This window comes from Ursus maritimus, unplaced genomic scaffold, assembly GCF_017311325.1.
Source record: "Ursus maritimus isolate PB19 unplaced genomic scaffold, ASM1731132v1 scaffold_31, whole genome shotgun sequence".
Lineage (NCBI taxonomy): Eukaryota > Metazoa > Chordata > Mammalia > Carnivora > Ursidae > Ursus > Ursus maritimus.
Window position 1 is genome coordinate 20,617,268 of NW_024425675.1, and position 12,789 is coordinate 20,630,056.

The 12,789-nt window shown below is 49.7% G+C and overlaps 1 protein-coding gene across 1 annotated transcript in view; it reads left to right on the forward strand.

Moving 5' to 3' along the window:
- The window catches only part of FRMD4A (FERM domain containing 4A), a 746,022-nt gene that overhangs the window by 583,872 nt on the left and 149,361 nt on the right, over positions 1-12,789 (forward strand).

Below are 12,789 nucleotides of genomic sequence, written 5' to 3' on the forward strand. Positions count from 1 at the left end.
TACCACTGGCCACGTAGGTCGAGCTTAACAGAAATGAGCATGCGACACCACTCCTGCTCCCAGGAGGTGGTCATTTTTGGAAAGACACTGATGTGAACAAAGATGAAAGTGTCAGGCAAGCGCATCAGGAGAGGCGGGTTTGCCTCCCTGAGCAGAGCCAGCCAAGAGCTGCTGGGGCAGCAGGGCAGGCACCAGAGGGTGGGGTGTGAGACAAAGACAGCTGTCTGCATGGGGGTCAGCACTCAGAATCCCCAACAAGAGGTGGTCTGGGCAGTAGACAAAGAGCAAGGGGCTTGGCGGCCACGGGAGCAGATGTGCAGAGCTGAGCTGGTCAGTAAAGAGCAGAAGCAGGTGGGAGCAGAGAGACCCCCTTCTCCCTCCAGCTCTCGAACCTACCCTTCTGGCGTTTGGTCCTCCCCACTGGCCCTCTCTTAGGGGCGTGTTTGTAGACCTGCCCTAGAGGAAGGGCGGACCCAGGCCATTGCTTGCCTCCTGGCTGACAACCAGGGCTCCCATCCATCCTGCTCAGATCCAAGAGCACTTGGCTCAGTTCACCTGCTTTCACTTTTTTGGATGTGGTTTTTTTGAACACAATTCCTTCCTCTTGTCTTCTCGGTCTGCAGGAGGCTGTTTCACTTTGCCTGAATGGGGACTGATTTCTCATTTCTTAGGCAGCTTGGCTTTCATATCAAGACAAAATGTCCATGCCAAACTGCTAATGTGTGACATTAGCATGTGTTTAAAACCTAATAAAATATTGCCTCCAAAATTTCTGGCCAGATTCACTTATGACAATATCTAAGGCCTCTCCCAGAATATACCATCCAGTTGCGAGAAATGGTTTTAAAGTCTGCTCCAAGCAGCAGAAATAGCGCACAGTGCCTCGTCCTGGGCTTCGTCAGGAGCTAAACTGGGAAACATCTCACGTGAGCTGCATTTCTTTCATTCCCAGAAACTAGGTGGAAGACATGCTTTATGGGGGCCCTTATGTGCAGGACCATACAGTGAATTCCTTCTGTGGTATACTTCCAGAGAAGTGTGTGGGACCCCCTCAGCCTGCTGATGAACTTGCCCATGTGACCTCATCAGGTCTGCTGGTGGCCGGAGTTAGTTTATCTCGGGCGCCATCCTCTGCCATGGCCTTTGTCTTCTATATGTCCTTAATCCCCCCTATTTTATACCATTTAAAATGTTGTAAGCCTCCACCAAACCTGGAAGTGGGGGTGGTGGGGGTGGCGGTGAATAATAAAATAATATTTTTGATCTGAGAATGAGGATATTACGAACGCACGGTTTTTCTTTGGGCCCCGCGGCGGATCATCTGTTCTCATCCACTTAATTAGCACGAGGAAGAGGGGGCTGCGGTGCCTTTGGCATTTCTGCTTGTCTGACTTTAATGAAACCGCTTTTCAGGAATAAATATTTTTCAGCAAAGTTGATCTTCGCCTCCCGGGACACCGTACCTGCACTTTTTCATCGCCCCTACCCCCGGGGGAGTACCTTTTGAATCATATTGAAAATGACATCATCAGCGGAGCACAGTCTGTCTCTCCAGCATGTACCTGCCAGCAGTTTGCAGGAGTGAGGGGGGAAGGGTCCACAGGGAGGAGGCTCGGGGAACTTCCAAATTAAAATGCTGACAAACAATGGAAAGCCAGTGCCATGTCTCCGGGCATCTCACCCGAGCCGGAGAGATGCTTCTTTTTCTTTTGGCCGAGAAGTGTCATTTTAACCCTGAAGAAGCAGGAGGCAGGGGCAGCTGGGAGATGGTAAAGGACGCCCACGAATGGAGGCAGGTATCACTGAGCGGACGCTGGGAGCCGAGAAGGTGCGTTATTTAGGGCAGGTCTGCCCAGATAAGTTGCATTCCACAGGAAGTCATCTGCTTTCTGTTCTCCTTACTGCGGAGTGATGATTTATTCATGGTTCCTGACATAAAGGGTGTGACAGTTCGATCAAAAAGAGGATTGAGATTCTGATCAGAGTGGGTTTCTTGGCAAAGTGATGAGAGGTTCAGTGATTTTTGTCACAATTCAGTTACTGGTCGAAGGAGAAAAGGGGAACCTGCTTTCTTGAGCATCTTTCATGCACCAGGTACTTGCTAAACAATCCTGTATGGGTCCTCACAACTACTCCGAGGTGGAGGTTGTTGTCCCCGTGTTTCCAAGCAAAAGTAAAGGCTGAGCCCCATACACATAGGGTACACTTGAGTTTCCAAGCCCTGTGGTCTGACTGCAAGCCCACTGCCCAGGTATCATGAAGGAACACTTCACACTTTACCCCCTGCAGACTCCCCCCTCCCACCACTGTCATACTAGAAGGTAGGTCACACTGAACACCAGCCACGCCCTAGGCAAAGGACAGCAGGCACCACCTCTCCTCTCCATGACGTTGGGAAGGTAGCCGATCAGTGACCTACCCCTGCAAATGGCTGCACCTCTACTATTCCTCTCTGCCCTATGGCCTTACAGTGCCTTGCTCACGACACTCCTAGGAGCTCCTAGCTACTGCCAACCCTAAAAGTGATGGTTGGAGTGATAGAAGCTGGCCTGAGACTTCCTGGCCTCTGTACGTACCACGCAGAGCCAGCTTCAAAGATCCGGGTTCGCGCGCTCTTGAACATTTGCTCTTCTCCACGCTTCCCTGAGCACGAAACAAAGCGACTAGGTCAGTGTGCAATGTCGCAAAGACATCAGGTTTGAACTGGGCCCTGGTACCGTTTGACCGACTGGAAAAGTAACTAATCTGCCTGTTTGGTCCTGGAGAAAACTCACTTCAACCTCCCAGTGAATGATGGGCAGTTTACATCCAAGCTCATGATTTATTACTCACTGTAGGACAAGATGGGGTCATGATGGAGTTGTAGATCAGGCTTCTTTTTAAAGAAATACAAGTGGTAGACATGATGCCTATGGAAGATGAAGCTTGAATCCCAGGAACCTCACCATCCCCCTCTTTGCTAGAAGTATCTGAGTTGGGACCGCAGACTTGACAGCTCTCCCCAATAGAGCCAAGTTGACGACTGTGTGTCTTTTTGTGTTTTCGCCTCAGTGAAACAGTTATCATTTCATTACTGCAAAGAGGCTGCCGAGGACAGCCACTCTGGAAGAACAGTCCCTGTGACATTGCCGTGAGCAGGCTGGAGTCCGGGGGTTACTCTGTGAATCAGCAGGCGCTCCCTAATGAACACCTGCCCGCCCGCCCAGAGTCCCAAGGGGGGCAGAGCCTGAATAAAGCAGGCTCCCCTGCCGGCTGGCAGAAGCACTTTGCATTTCGGGAGGAGCAGTAATTATGTACGCCTGTCAAAGCCTTCCCATTGGGCATCATTCAAATGCATGGATGAGAAAGACGCAGCTTCCCAGACTGATAGCAGCCCCAAGTTTTCCGAGCCTGAGACCAGGCTGTCTCTCAGCGAAATGTGGAAGAAACCATGTGGAAATAAGAGGAAGAGAACAAGGGGATAAAACAGTATTGTAGAAAGAATGCTGTCTGGGAAGTGCTCAGAGGTAGAGGGCCAACCGGGAAGCCACGACGGCTGTTCCTGGAGTCCCCATCTCCAGGCTACATGACAGAGTCCGTTGGCAGAAGAGGGAACAGGGAGGAGGGGGAGGGGGCCATTAAAGGAGCTGGTTGTGACCTAGTTGGCGTCAGGGAGAAGTCAGGGTAGGAGGAAGAGGTGCACTGAAATAGGGGTCAGGAATATGGACATGATGCATCCCTTCTTGGGATTACAAGTTATATTGCCAAAGTAGGTACCACGGCATCCTGTTGAAACCAGGCGACTGTCACGGCCGAGCTTGTGGCGTCTGGTCCCACCTCGCTCGGTGTAGAACGCGATCTCTGCTTAGCACATCTGTGCTTGAGAGAGTGTGTTGGTGTCCTCCTCTCCCGTGGGCCGCTTCCCCGCCAGGCTGCTGTAACAGTCAACCACACGACCCTTCAGCCTGTCCCAGTCTACCAGTGAGAAACCTGTGTTAGGCACCTGCTGTGTGTCGCACACTGGGCTGGGGTGCAGGGCTGCACTATTTGATAAAACCTGATCCCTGCCCTTCAGGAACTTACTGTCTGGCAGAATTCTACTGCATTTGGAAAAAGCAGCTCGGTCCCCTCCTGACTGCGCTGTTTGTTACTTGCTGGATCTGTACCCAGGGGTTAAAGCCAAAGCTTTGGAGTCACTCCCAGACGTAAGCTCTGCCTGTACCCGTGCCCTTCGGGGCTTGTGACTTTGGGCACGCTAACACTGTAAGCCCCCATGTCCACCTCCAGAAACTACTGCAGGATTGTTTTGAAGATTAAATTCGGTGACATAAGTGAAGCTTGCAGCCCAGAACCCGGTGGGGGGAGGGCTGCCGAAAAGGACAGTGCTGGGGGAGAGGAGGCAGCGGCAGCAGGAGAGAAAGCCATGGAGAGGCCAGGAAGCCTAGACCGGAGCAGTGTGCAAATGGCCGCCTTCTGCCTGCCAGGACACCCCGTCATTGTTTGCTCCTTCCTGCTTTAGAACTTTGCAGCCCTTTCTGAAACGACCCACTCGGTCCCTACTGACATGGGATCGTGGATGGGCCCAGGGGCTGCAGTAGGTGCTCAGACCCCAGCTCACCTGAGCCAGCAAGTAAGGTGACCTCCCTCGTCCTTGGACAGGCTTCTCCACCCCGTGACCCTCTGTCACTTCCACTCTAAGCTGAGTGGGCTGGGTAAACGGTCTCTCGAGCTCTTTATATGACCCAGCACTCCAGAGTGACCTGCACTCACTAGCTGTAGGGTTAAGACCTGCCGATTACTAGTAGTGGGCATTTGGCCATTTATTCCTCACTCGCTGTGCCCCAGCCTCCTCCTCCCATCAGGTGGGGGTGATGCTGGCATCTACTGGATGGGCTGCTGGTGAGGATTGACCCATCAGTTTGTGTAAAGCACCTCGGGCAGTGATGGGACAGAGGCCGTGCCCGTGAACAGAAGCTGTTGGTCACAGCCGTGTCCACTGCCAGCCTTGCAGAAAAGTTGTGTGGCTTCCCAGTCCTAAGCTGGAGGCACAGCGTCTGTCTCGGGTCCTCTCATGGGCTGGGGTTCAGGTTGGATGGGGACCTCTGAATAGAGAGATGCTCTCCTTGGCAGGACCAGCTTAACTTCAGGACCCCTGCTACCTATGGGGGGGGGCGCCTGGAAGCCCCAGACCCCATTGTTCTTCACATCAGCCGGCCTAAAGGAGGTGGCCTCCCTTTGCCCCTGTCGCAGAGCCCAGGGCCGAGCTCAGAGGGCAGGAAGGAAGCCAGCCTCTCAGGCTAATCAGCCAGAGCATTAAGCGGGTGTCTGGGAAGGGGAGTGCCGCCAGACCCTTGTCCCTGTGCAGAATGACCTCATGCTTTCCCTCCATCACTGGCGCCCCCTCCCCAGGAATAATGGGCGGCCAACAAGCGTTTGCCCTGCTTATTACAGGCCCCCGGGGCAAAGGGAGGATAGGAGACAGGCTCCCAGCTGCTTGGGGACACAAAAACAGGCAGGGGCTTCAAAGGGGCAACGAGCTCAGACACCATGTGTGCGGAGCTGCCCTTCTGCACTCCTCTCTCCCTCTAGGTTTCCAGAGGACTTGGACAGAAAGGGCAGACTGACCACGTTTCTTTACTCTCTTCTGCCACCCTCCCAGACGGGTGCCATGGCAGGGGGGGGGGGCGGCCAGTGGGGTGGAGCCACGCCTGGTGGCCCAGTGGTCCCTGTGCACGTGCTGCAGGAGAAGCGAATTGTCCAAAATGGCCTTGGGGAGGACAGGAGGGGAGCAGAGGGATCAGTCGTTGGGCCCCTGGGACCTTGGTTCCTCCAGAAGCACAGATGGGAGCCGTTTGATGTTTTAATTCTTTTTAATGCAATTAAGTCAGAATCTGTGAGATGCCCCGAGGGAATGGTGGATGACCAGAAAGGGCTTGAGGGGAGAGTTCCCCACGTTGAAACCCGCTGTGCCATTGACTGACCCAGGGTCAGCTCTGAGACAGAGGCTTCCCCACCTGGACATTCCTGTATGGCTTCTTTGCCCCAAAAGTCCCCAGTACTGTAAAGAAAGAACTCAAATACTAATCACAGGCTTTGACCTGAGATCCCAGGTTACTCACGCCTCAACCAACCAACCGACCAGTGTAGAGTTTCCTCCTGTTAGGAACTCTCTGTCAGACACAGCAGGGGATACCAGCTCTTGGGGGTTGCGGTCTGACCATGTGTATTCGTTTCCTGAGGGTGCCGTAACAAACCACCACAAACTTGGGGGCTTAAAATTACAGAAACATATTCTCTCACAGCCCTGGAAGGCAGAGCTGAAACCAAGCTCTTGGCAGGGCTGTGCTTCCTCCAGACGCTTGAGGGGAAAATCCATTCCTTGCCTCTTCAGTCTGCTGGTGGCTGCTAGCATTCCTTGACCTGTGGCCTCATCACTTCAATCTTGTCTCTGTCTTCACATGGCCTTCTGTGGTGCGTGTGTGTCTCTGTGTCAAAAAATGCCTCTGCCTCTGTCCTGCAAGGATCCATGTAATTCATTTAGGGCCACCTGGATAATCCAGGATAAACTCTTCCTCTCAAGTATCTTAATCACATCTTTTGTAATGTAGGATAATACAGGTTCCAGGGATTAGGCTATGGACATACCTTTTGGGGGCCACCATTCAGCCCATTATTGGGTGCAACAAATTATGCACAAAAAGTTTACTATGTCTGTACAGCATTATTGACAATACCCAAAACATGGAGGCAACTCAAGTGTCCATCAGCAGGTGAATGGATAAACAAAATATGGTCTATGACAATGGGGTATTATGGAGCCTTAAAAAGGAAGGATATTTTGACACCTGCTACAACATGGATGAACCTTGGGGATATTACGCTAAATGAAATAAGCCAGACACAAAAGGAGAAATACTATATAATTGCACTTCTACGAGGTGCCTGGAGTGTCAAACACATAAGGATAGAAAGCAGAATGGTGGTTGCCAGGGGCTAGGGGAGGGATCAGGGGGAGTTGTTTAATAGGTACAGAGTTTCTGTTTTGTAAGAGGAAACGTTTTGGAGATTGGTTGCACGGCAATGTGAATATGCTACTATACTGCTAAGATGGTAGATTTTACCTTATGAGCATTTTACCACAATTTAAAATTTTTTTAAACTTATTTATTTGAGAGAGAGCAAGTGGGGATGGGGGTGCAGAGGGAGAGAATCTTCAAGCAGATTCCCTGATGAGTGCAGAGCCCATTGTGGGGCTTGATCTCACCACCCATGAGATCACGACCTGAGCCAAAACCAAGAGTCTGATGCTTAACCAACTGAGCCACCCAGACGCCCCTCTATTTAAAATTTTTTTAATTAAAATAAATTTGCCACAACACAAGAGCATGATAAGGGTGATTGAGGTACATGTGGCAAATGTTATACAGATTTGGAGTTAGACCGTTGGGATGTGGCATGGTCAGGGAGGGCTTCCTGGAAGAAGTGGGCCTTGAACAGGATATATTTAGATGGGAAGAGGGAGGAGAGAGCATGCTGTGGGCACAAGTTTGGAGGTAAAAATGACATTGGTGTTTCCTTTATTTTGGTACAAAAAGACTGAACAGAATTGAGTACTTACAGGGAACTGGGTGGAGTGAGGTTGCATAGGTAGACTGGACCTAGGTTCATAGAGTGGCCTGAAGTATCAGGCTGGCATTTATAAACTGACACCATTTAGAATATTATTATAATTATTCATAGGTGAGGTCACGAGGGTCTGGAGAAATAACACATAAGACACTCGCTTTGTGCGGGCCACTGTCTAAGCACCTTGTGCAGATCAATATTAACTCATTTAATTCTCAGAACAGCCCTGGGATGTGGGCATACTCATCACCCCCATTTTGCAGCTGAGGAGACTGAGGCCCAGAGAGGTTAGATAACTTACCCAAAACTGTGTAAGAAACTGACTAGATTTAAGAGATCGAGGGGTGGGGGGTTATGGAATGGTTGTAAAGCTTTTGAGAACAGGTGGCTAGACCTTGAGAAGGTTGGGTACTTTTTAGGGAGGGAAGAAATGACATAATGATGACATAAAGGTGGATGTTTTGAGGCAGGAATCTAGTTCATGGGTCTAATAGGTCATTTTAGAGACGGGCACTCTGAGGCTTAGAGAGGTTGTACAGTTTGTCCAAGAGCATCCGTCCGGGATGTAGCCATGTTAAGTTTAAAGCGGTAGAATGATATGTGTGAGTGATGGTAAAATATCTTGTGGGAAACTGGAGAGGAGCCGGGTGCCACTGGTCATCCAGTTCTTCTCTCTGCGCTCTGCCAGGGTGGCTCACAGTGATCATCTGGAAGGATCATCACCTGGGGACATGCCTAGAGCAGTTCATAGCACTCCCTCTGTGTGAAGTGTTCTTCTGATCATGCCCCACCTTGGAAGGCAGACCAAGCATTAGAATGGGCCTGTTCTGGAAGCCTGTGTGTGCTGGGTGTGAGCACATTTCCCCCTGGAATAGTCTAGATCCCTGGGGAACTCAAATCTGGGTGGTAGGGCCACATTGCAGTGCCAAAGAGCTACTCTGCCCTTTCCCCTGAAGAATGTGACCAAAACCCAGGTTTCTGAGCTCTGCTAGCCCTGGAAAGACCATCCTGCTGGCATCTTGAGCAGCTCCCATCAGGCAGCACATTTCAAATGGGACATTTATAAAGAGATTCTATTTGTCAAATATAAGGAGGAATAAAAACTTCGAAGGACAAATGGAAAAAGAATCTGAGAAAGGAAAATGAAAAGGGAGAAGCTATTGAGCAAGCGTAGTTAATTACAGGCTGGGAGAAGGTCAGTCTGAAATGTACTGACCGTGGGGCCAGGACAGCGCCCGTGACCCAGAACAAGCTGCTTCCAACCTGAGACACACACAGCTTGCCCAGTGTGTCCTGTAGAACTTGATTGGGCCACCAGCTGCCTTTCTGGCCTCGCTCCCAGCCTGGTCCCTGCAAAGCCCCACAAATGTTTATAGCACAAGTAACCAGCAAACTATAATCAGCAGGATTCTGTAAACATCCCTTCAAAGTACATAATGGCATAAAGCTTTCTGCTTACCTGGCAACTTTCTCTAAATGAGTTTAAGAAATGTTTGGAACAATGCAGTTCATTAATCACTAGCATGTCAAGGTGGGATATTGTCTCCGTTTGCAAGATCAGGAAATCACAGAGCTGATGCCTTAAGTGGTTTTTAAACCAACCATACAGAGAATTAAAGAGTCATTGATACAGTGCCTGAATCAATCAGGATTGGCTAGGTTGTGCTGTGATGACAGCCAACCACAAACGTCACAGTGGCTTAACCACTCACGCTATGCATCCATCAGGCCAGCGGGAGCGGAGTCCTCCCTCCCAGCTGTTGCCACTCACCGTGACGGCGGAAGGAAGAGTGTGGCTTTTCAAGGGGCATAAGATTCAGGAGTTGTAACCTCAGCATCTTCTGCATCTGCTGTCTTTCCCTTCAGTGCCTTTGTTTCCCTATATGTAAACTGTGCGTAATAAATTTAGGCTTCTCTTCATTGAGGGTGGTGCATGTGACCCATCGTAACTGTCCTATAAAGTAGTGGGACTGAACTTTCTCATTTTTTAGCCAAAGACAAGCATTCAGTTAGGTGCAGTCATTGAAAAGAGTTAGTTTGAGATGATAAAGTTTATTCCAGTTGATGAGTCACCAAGAAATTTCGTTTTCTTACTGTAGACAGGGTTGTGGTTACAGGCTAAATCACAGGGCTCTGTCACCACAGAGAAGCCAAAAGTCCATCTCCACGCGGCTCCTGCGGTGGCATCCATTACTCTGGTGATGTCTTCAGCATGTCAAGTCAGTTCTTAAGCTCTATAGTCTCAGAAACGAGACTTTTCATGCTCGGGGGAAGACTCATGTGACCCAAGTTCAAAGCACCGATGCGTAAATCCATAGTGTGAGCGGACTGGCTTCCGGTGAGTGGTACGGCCCCCACCCAGACGGCGCCCTCAGGGCACGTGATCCTTGACCTCCCACCCAGGAAGGAGAGCCAGCAGGGTGGCAGAGGGGTGATGTGCGTGGTCCTTGAGTCTGGCCTGAGTTTGTTTGGAATCCTGGCTTTGCTGTGAGAGCAAGGACTTGCCTGCCTGCCATCTCCAGGTCTCAAAATCTCCACTGGCAAAGAACGATAGGATCTTATTCTAGATGGTAAGGAGAGTGCTCAGCACCGTGCCTCGGACATAGCAGGGCCTTGGTGAGTTCCTCAGAAGGCACGGTGTTGGAAGGACGGTTACACGGATGAGCATTTCCTACGATAGCTAAAGTAGCCTCGTGCCTCCATGTCTACCCTGTAAGAGGCATTACGACTGGGGCCCCAGTATCCAAGTCCTCTTGGCTAAGACCCCGTTTGCTTCCCCCTCCAGCCCTTTCCCCCCACACACCTTCCACTCACCCCACCCCTTCCATAGAGTGATTACTATACTTAATCACGTTATAGAAAAACTATGCCAAGCCCTGAGAGTAATTCTTTCCCTTCCTGGGTAAGTTTATGTGTCCCTGATCAATTCTATTGAGATGTTGGCTTTAACATTTAATCTTAAAGGAAAGGAAATCTGATTTCTGTCATTTCTAATTTTGGGCCAGAAACCTCACCATAAACCCCGAGAACCCACAATAATTACCTAATAGTCGCATGTCATTTTATAAAACCAATTTGGCCACCACCTCCTCCACCCCATCCCACTCACTACACTCAACTTTAAGTGACTTTCGCCACTTAGAAAAAAAAATCAAATCCGTTCTGAGTGCAAAAAATTTATCACCAGTGAGGATGCTTTTACAAATGTGACACAAGCTTCAAAGGCAACCCAAAAGATTATCAAAAACATTTTAAGAAATAGCAGGCATCATAGGACTACTGTGACTACTTTGAAAGGAATGGCAATCATGTGGATAGAGAAAGTATGGTTCGTTGCAATTTAAAAGCCAGCCATACCTATGTATGCTCTGTACCTGGGCAGCCAGGGACCTTCCGGAGAGGGGGGGCTTGGTGTCGGAGGTGGTACTGAGCCTTCAGCAAACACAGCCTGCACCCCCTCCCTTTGATCTACTTTGTAATTGATTGGTGACATCCTGAGCTGAGCCGCGTTTACCCCACCGCATCCCCCCATGGTAGGCCGTCTGCCGTTTACGAATGAGGAGGGTCTTAACAGAAAATCTTGAATTCCCGGTTGGTTGCAGGGATTATTCACTTTTTCACATTTTAGCATGAGCGGAAGTATAGAACATTAGATGATGTTATTTTATCATGGTAGATTCCTCTGTCGATTTCTGGCTTCCAGGGAGAGGACGCTCTGCCCTAGCTTCAAACCCAGTCCTATCATTTCCAGTTGCTTTTATTGGTAAACTGATGGCCATGGAGGCCCAGAAGCTGCTACCCTGTGAGCTCGGGAGTGAGACAGCAAAGGAAACTATCTGCTTTGGCTTTTTAAAATGAACATGAGCTCATAGGCTGTGCCCCTGATAAGCACTCCTTATCGGCAGGGGCTATGTGCCACTCATTTCTCTGTGTCCTACAATATTGGCTAGTTGCCCTGCACAGAATAGATGGCCAGTAAATATTTGTTGAATTAAAGGGAAGTGTACCTGAATTCGTCACTTTGGGCTGCCATTACAAAATACCACAGACTGGGGGCTTGAGCAACAGAAATTTATTTTCTCACCGTTCTGGAGGCCGAAAGTTCGAGACCAGGGTGCCCACCTGGTTGGGTTCTCATGAAGGGCCCTCTTCCTGGCTTACAGATGGCTGCCTTGGCTCCGTGTCCTCACTTGGTGGAGAGGGGGAGCGTGAGCAATCTCTCTGATGTCTCTTCTCGTGAGGTCACTGATCCCATTCATGACAGCACCACACTCATACCTTCGTTTAACCCTAATTCCCTTCCCAAAGGTCCCATCTCCAAATGCCACCACAGTGGGGACAGGGCCTTAACATACAAATTTGGAGAGGGGCACAGTGCTGTTCATAGCAACACTCAGAAAGTGAAATAAGACATCAAACTGTCGGGGTGCCTGGGTGGCTCAGTCGGTTAAGCGTCTGTGTCAGCTCAGGTCATGATCCGGGGGTCCTGGGATCGAGCCCCGTGTCAGGCTCACTGCTCTGAGGGGAGTCTGCTTCTCCCTCTCCCTTTGCCCCTCTCCGTGCTCATTCTTTCTCTCAAATAAATAAATTTTTTAAAATCTTAAAAGAAATGAAACTATCATGAAACTCTTGATTGACATGTCTTATCCACTCTCCTAACAGAGAAACCACTAGAATAGGAAACATACTCAGGAAGATATATCGATGTGCATAAGTGCACACACGTGTTCATACACACACAAACAATACACACATTTTTCTCTTCTGGAATCTTTCTTTTCGCTCTGAGCTTGGCGACCCAGCAAGCACGGTTGGAGTACAGTAGCTGTCCTGAGGACAATGCGTTTGCGAATACTTGACCTAGAAGCTGATTGAGAAATAAGTACTCCTGTGAGCCCTGTGTCTCCCTCAGACGGCCCCCCCTCACGGCCCGACACTCTGTGGCCACCTCACCCGTGATTGGCGAAGGCGATTGAGGTGTTAACAATACAGACCTCGACAGTAATTTCATGCCCAAACCTCTGGCACACCCCTTTAGATTGGCAGAGGTGTTTAAAAAAGAGTTTATGATAAAAATGCTCTTACATAAAGACTGTTCTTCTCCTTTGGAAAGGCAAATTTGTAATTTATTCTTAAACTCCAATCCCAAGGTTCTTTGGCCTTAATTTTAACATTCCTGGAGGA